The sequence below is a fragment of the Gavialis gangeticus genome, unplaced genomic scaffold (assembly GCF_001723915.1).
Source record: "Gavialis gangeticus isolate Ggan-Ray unplaced genomic scaffold, GavGan_comp1, whole genome shotgun sequence".
Taxonomy (NCBI): domain Eukaryota; kingdom Metazoa; phylum Chordata; order Crocodylia; family Gavialidae; genus Gavialis; species Gavialis gangeticus.
In genome coordinates, this window is record NW_017729032.1 from 94,659,201 (window position 1) to 94,665,743 (window position 6,543).

The following is a 6,543-nucleotide window of genomic DNA, read 5'->3' on the forward strand; positions in this document are numbered from 1 at the left end:
ACAGGGGGCTGTGGACCCATAGTCCTAGGGGTACCATCAGGGCTTGGGGGGATGTGGGTCAGGAGTGAGGGGCAGTGGCTTGGGCAAGGCACTGACATATCAGGGCTGCTCAGTGCCATAAAGCGGGGGGAGCAGGGAGTGGGGGCACAGCCACAGCTGGACCTATGTCGTAATGAGCAAAGGGGGCAGGGGGAGCTCTGATTTTCCATGATAAACCCAAAATCAAATACCAAAATCTATAGGTATTTAGAATGTATTTTATTATAGTGATTGAGGTACTGGTAGGCTTCCAAATAGCTTTAAAATTTTAAATATATCAATAAAACATTGTGTTCAACTGCTACCTATATATATTGGCCTTCCATTTTAATCATGGAAAAATATAGATTTGGGGGATTTTAATCAGAGAATTTGCAATTTTTAAACAGAGAAAACTAGGATCCCTGATGTTTATTCAGTGCTTTGCCAGAATTTATTGATTTTGATTTCTGTAAAAAATTAATGGGGACTTTTAAAATGTGCTTACAGAAGTACTAATAAAGACATAGGACAGAGGAAGCCAACTGATTGTAAAGAAACATTTTAACTTTTTACCTTATGTCTTTTCATCAGGATAAGTGCCAGAAATTGTCCTTTGTTGTTGTGTAAACATTTTTGATATGGCCTAGCTCTCAGGGCTTCAACCAGCCCCGGTGTAATGATGATGTTCCCTTACTCACCTAGCAATATTATGACATCATCAAAACAGATCCTAATCCTTTCACCTCCTAAACAGCAAATTCGTTTTCTGATGCTTTGAAGCACTTGAGTCAGTTACCGAGTGGTCATTTAAGAGTCAGTACCACTACACATCACTGAAGTCAGTGGAGCGTCAAATACATTTTGTTCAAGGATCTGCTTGTTGGGCAGGTATGAAATCAAGGAACTTTCAAAAGAGAATAATTCCTCAGATCTGGTATAGTGAAGAATAGCCTGAAATTTGAATGAAATTAAAACTACCTGAAAGAGAGACAATTTTTTAACAGCAGCCCCAAAACACCTGTAACTTTTTGGGGTAGAAATCTTGTGTTCTTCCACAGCACAGAATCCATTTATAAGTTCTTTAACCAGATTAGAAAGTGGGAAGGAGTTGTGTGGCTAGTCATCTTTCATCCCACAGCAGCAAGGTAGCATCCTTCAACTCTTCCATTTTGTTCTGATGTATTTAGGTTCTTATAATGTGTTTGTCTTAAGAATAAGCCAAAGAGAAAGCATCTCTCATTTTAGATTGTGTTATCACTTCTTCCACAAAATAGAGAAGTGTATTTACAGTTCTTTTCTTTTTGTGTGTGTACATATATCTATATGTATATACTAGCAAATTGCCCATCAAGAATGATGAGGGTAGGTGGGCAGGGCCAGAGCCCTGCATGCACACCCCCCCATTGCTCCTTGTCTGGGCCTGCTCCCCCACTCCTTCCGTGCCGCTTGGGGTCCGGCCCCGCTCCCCTCCCCCCCACCGCTGCATCGGGTCTAGGCCTGGCCTGCTTCCCCCCTGCCATGTCTGGCGCCTGCTCTGCCCCTTCGCCCCTCTTCCTCTGTGTTGGGCCCGGGCCCACTCTTCCCTTCCCCCCCTGCTGCATTGGGCTTGGGCCCGCTACTCCCCTTCCCCCCACTGCTTGGGGTCCAGGCCCACTCCACCCTCTGCTGTGCTGCCTCATTCAAGGAGCAGGGCAGGCAAGGTCAGCATTGCTGGCCTCGCCCCTTCTTGCTCCAACCCCTCTGTCCCCTCCTCCATAACAGCACTCTGCCATCCTAGTCTGACTCTGCCATCTCCCTCTGCCTCCAAGGAGCAGGGCTGGGGGTGGGGGGAGAGGACAGCGATGCTGGCCTGCCCACCCCCCCCCCAGCCCTTCAGTCCCTGCTGTCATGGCAGCGCTTCTGTCTGTGCAGAACACTCTGATTGTTTGTGTCAGTAAGCATTATGATTGGCTGCTGAGACAACCAATCACAGTATGAATAAAGCATTACGGACAGACAGACAGACAGACAGACAGACTAAGGCTTATATATAAACAGTGTTGTGTGTTGCATAATGAGAGGGCAGGGGAATGGGCGACTGGTGCCACCTTAGTTGGGGGGGCATGTCCCCCCCCCAGTGACCAGTCAGCGACTGGGGGGGGTCCCCCCCACTTCATCCAGGCACTCCCACTCCCTGGCTGGCACTCACAGAAGGGGCACCAGTGCTCCCACCTTCCTCCCCCGCCCGTTACCTAAATGAGGAGTGCAGCCTGTCAGGAGGTGCACCAGCATTCTCAGAGGGGGCATATGCATCTCCATGCACCCCCTACGCGTCGCCACTGGGCAGGGGTAAAAGGGAATGCTATGTTTGAGTTGAAAAGTGGTGAGGTTTGCTGTCTCACTTTTTGTAGAAGTGAATGCCACACTGCAGGGCCAGCCCTCTTGCCTTGCTTGCCATATATTGTATTCCCCATGAAGTAGACTTCTTCTTAAGTGCTGAGGAATAGGGCTGTCAAAGATGTTTTCAGGGTCCTGAAGGATAAGGAAATATTTATTGTTTATTGCAACTGATTTATTGCCATGGGAGCAAAAGCAAGTGTTGTAAGTTGCTTTGTTTCAAGGCTTCATTGAGTCTCAAAGGTTGATCTAATATGGTGATTTTTAACAAGGGTACTATGGTACCTTGGGATGCTGCAAGATTCTTTTCATAAAACTGTGCTAAGTGCAGGGTGGTGTGCCATTCAATATTAACTTTGTTAGGTGTACATTCAACAACACAGTTCACAAGATAAATCCGGGGGTATTAAATAAGAATTCATAATGTCAAAAATATTTTGACCTGTTGTGATTGTAGGACTCACTGGGGTATTAATAAAAGCACTGTTCAATGCATATACCACTCTCATAAAGGTTTTGCTCAGAGCATTGACCAAAGCAGAGTATTTAAGGTGATTGTTAAGGTGATCTTAATACCACCAGGAGACTTGAGACAGACAGCAGTGTGTTAAAGTTGATATTAAGGTTAATTGATAAGGACAGTGCTAAAGAGTCTAAAATACCTGAAGATTAGAGGTGTTGATCTTTACGTAAATTCCGTGATATAAGCAGAACTGCTTGATCAATCCTACAAGTAGGACTGGAAATGTTTGGAACTTTATACTAGGCCTAGGAGATGAAGTAATTGCAAATTGTACATATGCCTTACCAGCGCTACCGAGGGCTAACAGGCCAACATGTTAGCGAGTAGGTGCTGTCTAGATAAATTAACCTGACTGAGCCTTTACAACCAAACTGAGCTTTGTAGTCAGTCCTTTACGTAACATGGAAGTATCCAAGGAAACGCACTAATTGCACCAACACCAGCAGCACAGACAATGCACTGATGACATGCTTCTGCACAAAGAACTTCACTGACCAAGAGAAAACACAAAGAAACAACACTGGTCTTTCTGAGATCTTTGCTACAATAGAATTGCTCTGTTATTTTTCCATAGTCAAAATACTGAGTGAAAGCTAGAAGCTGGCATTTTCTGAAAGGTGTCTTGAGCCTAAAAAGGTTGAGAATCACTGGTCTAGCAATAGCATGACTTCCATATTTTGGTAGATAGGGGTTTAATATCTTTTTAATAGACGTACACTCTCATCAGCAGTGCTTTTTAGTGCTTTGTACTTGAGTAAACTGCAGAGTTCTAAGTGCTCTTATTTTTAGTGACTTGCTGGTCATCTATGGGCAACTAATTAGGTTCCAGTGTCCTACAGCATGCTAGTAGTGACTAGATCTTGATACAGATCATTACCCACTAAATATATTTAAACATTATATTTGAGTCAATATGATTTGATGAAAATCTTGCAGCCATGATTCTCCTGATTTTATAGTTCCAAATCAAACTTTGTTTCTTGAGTCTTGATGGAAAATGCATACCAACACACATTAACACTGTCTGCTCAGAGGTTCAATTACTGTAATGATTGCAATGCATGCAAATACTTCTTCATTGTATAAATTGCATCCCCTAGGGAGACACCTGAACATGACCATTTAAAACAGCATTTATATTTATGACAATATATTAAAGACCTTTCTCAATAAAAATAAGTGTACAGAAAAATAAAAATACATGAAGTGAACAATCACTTTCTATGCATATTGTTTTGAAAAGAATGATAATTACTATATGATCATTAATTGTGGTTCATTAAAAATATTATATCAAAATGTGCTTATGGGAAAACGGTTTTAAAAAATTCTTTACCTAAATTTAGGATCACAGGATTATAAGAAAGTAGGGCTGGGAGAGACCACATGAGGTCATCTAGTCCATCCCCCTTGAAGGCAAGATCTCATCTGTGACTAAACTGTTTAAGTGCCTTTTTAACCTGTTTTTGAAAATTTCCCAGAAGGAGATTCTACAACCTTTCTAGGTAGCCTGTTCCAATTCTGTACCACCCTCATGGCGAGAAAGTTCTTCCTAATCTCCAGCCTCGTTTCTTCTGCTGCAAGATCGAGGTCATTGCTCCTAGTCCTGCCCGTTATGTCCACAAAGAAAAAGCTATCTCCATCCTCATCGTAATAGCCCTTCAAGTGTTTAAAGACTGTATTCAAATTCCCTTTCAGTCTTCTCCAGACTCAGTAATTCCAGTTCTTTCAACCTTTACTCCTAAGTCACATTTCCCAGGCCTTTAATCATTTTTCCCTTCTCCCATTGATTCTTTCCAATCTGTCCACATCCTTTGTGAAATAGGGGACACAGTATTCCAAGTGAGGCCTCATCACTGCTGAATAGACCACAAGAATTGATTTGTTTTTCTAGTGAAATGATCTGCAGGGTGTACAGCAAGACAAGGCAAGGGGCTGCTCTAGAGCTGCTGGGATCTTCCAGTAGGGGCAGCTTGGTTGGGGCCAGGGCAGAGCCACGATCTGCAGCCTGCACAGGCAGCGGATTGCAGCTATGCCCCGGCTCAGGACCACTCTGTCACTGCTGCAAGGAGCTGGGGCAGAGCTGCAATCCACTACCTGCATACCCTGCCTGGAGTGTGCAGGCTGCAGATCATGGCTCTGCCCTGGCCCCGACCAAGCTGCCCTCGCTGCAAGATCCAAGCAGGTCCAGAGCAGCTGCCTGCCCTGCCGCACACCCTACCAGCATGGCTTGGGCCAGTCTTCATGGCAACCCCAACTTCATTCTGTTACAGCGCAGCTGTGACTGGGGTTTGTTTCCATGGATACCAGCCTCAGCCATGCTGGTAGGAGCTTCTGGGAAATGGAGTCCGCTGCCAGCTGGATCTTGCCCATGAACCAGACTTTGCTCTCCCCCCCCGCCCCCCTCAGATAGAGAGTAGATTTATTAAAATTCACTTCTGTTTCTTGTATTTCTCAAAACTTTCGTCCCTCCTCTACCCAACCCCTTAATCTTCCTGCTGTATACCTCAGCATTCTTCATTCTAGCAGTGCGAGATCAGTCATGTTACCCTGAAGCTGGTTATAGATAGGGTGAACATATTATTTTTAAGAAAGTCTTGAACTTTGCCCCCTTTCCCCCTCCCCCCGGTTTACCATGCTGCCCCACCTCCCCGCTGTCCAGCAGCAGGAGGATGGGGTTGGGGACTGCCCACAGGGAAATGGGGTGAGCAAAGCCAGGACAGCAGGTGGCTGGGGCTTTGCTGGTCAAGAGATGAGGAGGAGGAAGAGAGCTGAGTTGGAGGCTACTGCCAAGCAAGGCGAAAGTTGATCTGTTCCACAGGAAGTGTGAGTGCAGTGTCTGTATGCGTGTGTCTGTGTCAGTGTGTGTGTGCAGCTGCTCTAGATACAGGGTGCTGTATTGGCTCCATACTTTGTGCAGCTGATTGATCATCATGGCAGCGAGAGGCTGAACCTGGGCAGCCTCATCTTGCCTCCATCAAACCCCCTCTATATCCTGCCCAATTCCCAACTGTCTTCCTCTCCCTTTATCTCCTTTTCCCACACCTCTTTCCTTGTGCCCCCACTCACTTTTTCTCCCTCTCCTACCTCCTCTCTCCTCCCATTGCTCCCCCCATCACTTCCTTGCTCCGCAAACCTTCCCACCTCACTTGGCTCTGTGATCCTCCACTCACTTCTTCCTCTCTCTCCCCGCCCCCCTCCAGTTTGTCTTCCTCCCCTGCCAACGCATGCACACACTTGGTGGTAGCAGGGAGAACACTGATCCAAGCTCCAGCCCCCCCGCAGCTGGGCATAGATGGAAAGGAGCTAGCCTGAATTACAACCCGAGGGCAGAGCCTGGAGCCACCCCCCTCCAAGTGCTGGTCCCCTGTAGCCAGGTGGTTGGCGGGGCAAAGGACGCCCGGCTCCTCTCAGGGCAAGGATCCAAGCCACACCACCCTCCCTCCCTCTGCCCCAGGAAGCCCCACTGTGGCATTCACTCTCTGGTCCCAACTCTGCTGAACTGCGTATGGCTTAACACACATGTGAACAGTCCATGCTCACAGCATGCTCTCCCCTTGCCCCACCCCAGCTGATCCCTGGCCCAGGCAGGAGGAGCAGTGCCCAGCCCACCCCACCCCCCA

At 46.6% G+C, this 6,543-nt stretch overlaps 1 protein-coding gene across 3 annotated transcripts in view; it reads left to right on the forward strand.

Moving 5' to 3' along the window:
- The window catches only part of PIBF1 (progesterone immunomodulatory binding factor 1), a 222,386-nt gene that overhangs the window by 175,622 nt on the left and 40,221 nt on the right, over nucleotides 1-6,543 (forward strand). The window lies entirely within an intron of this gene.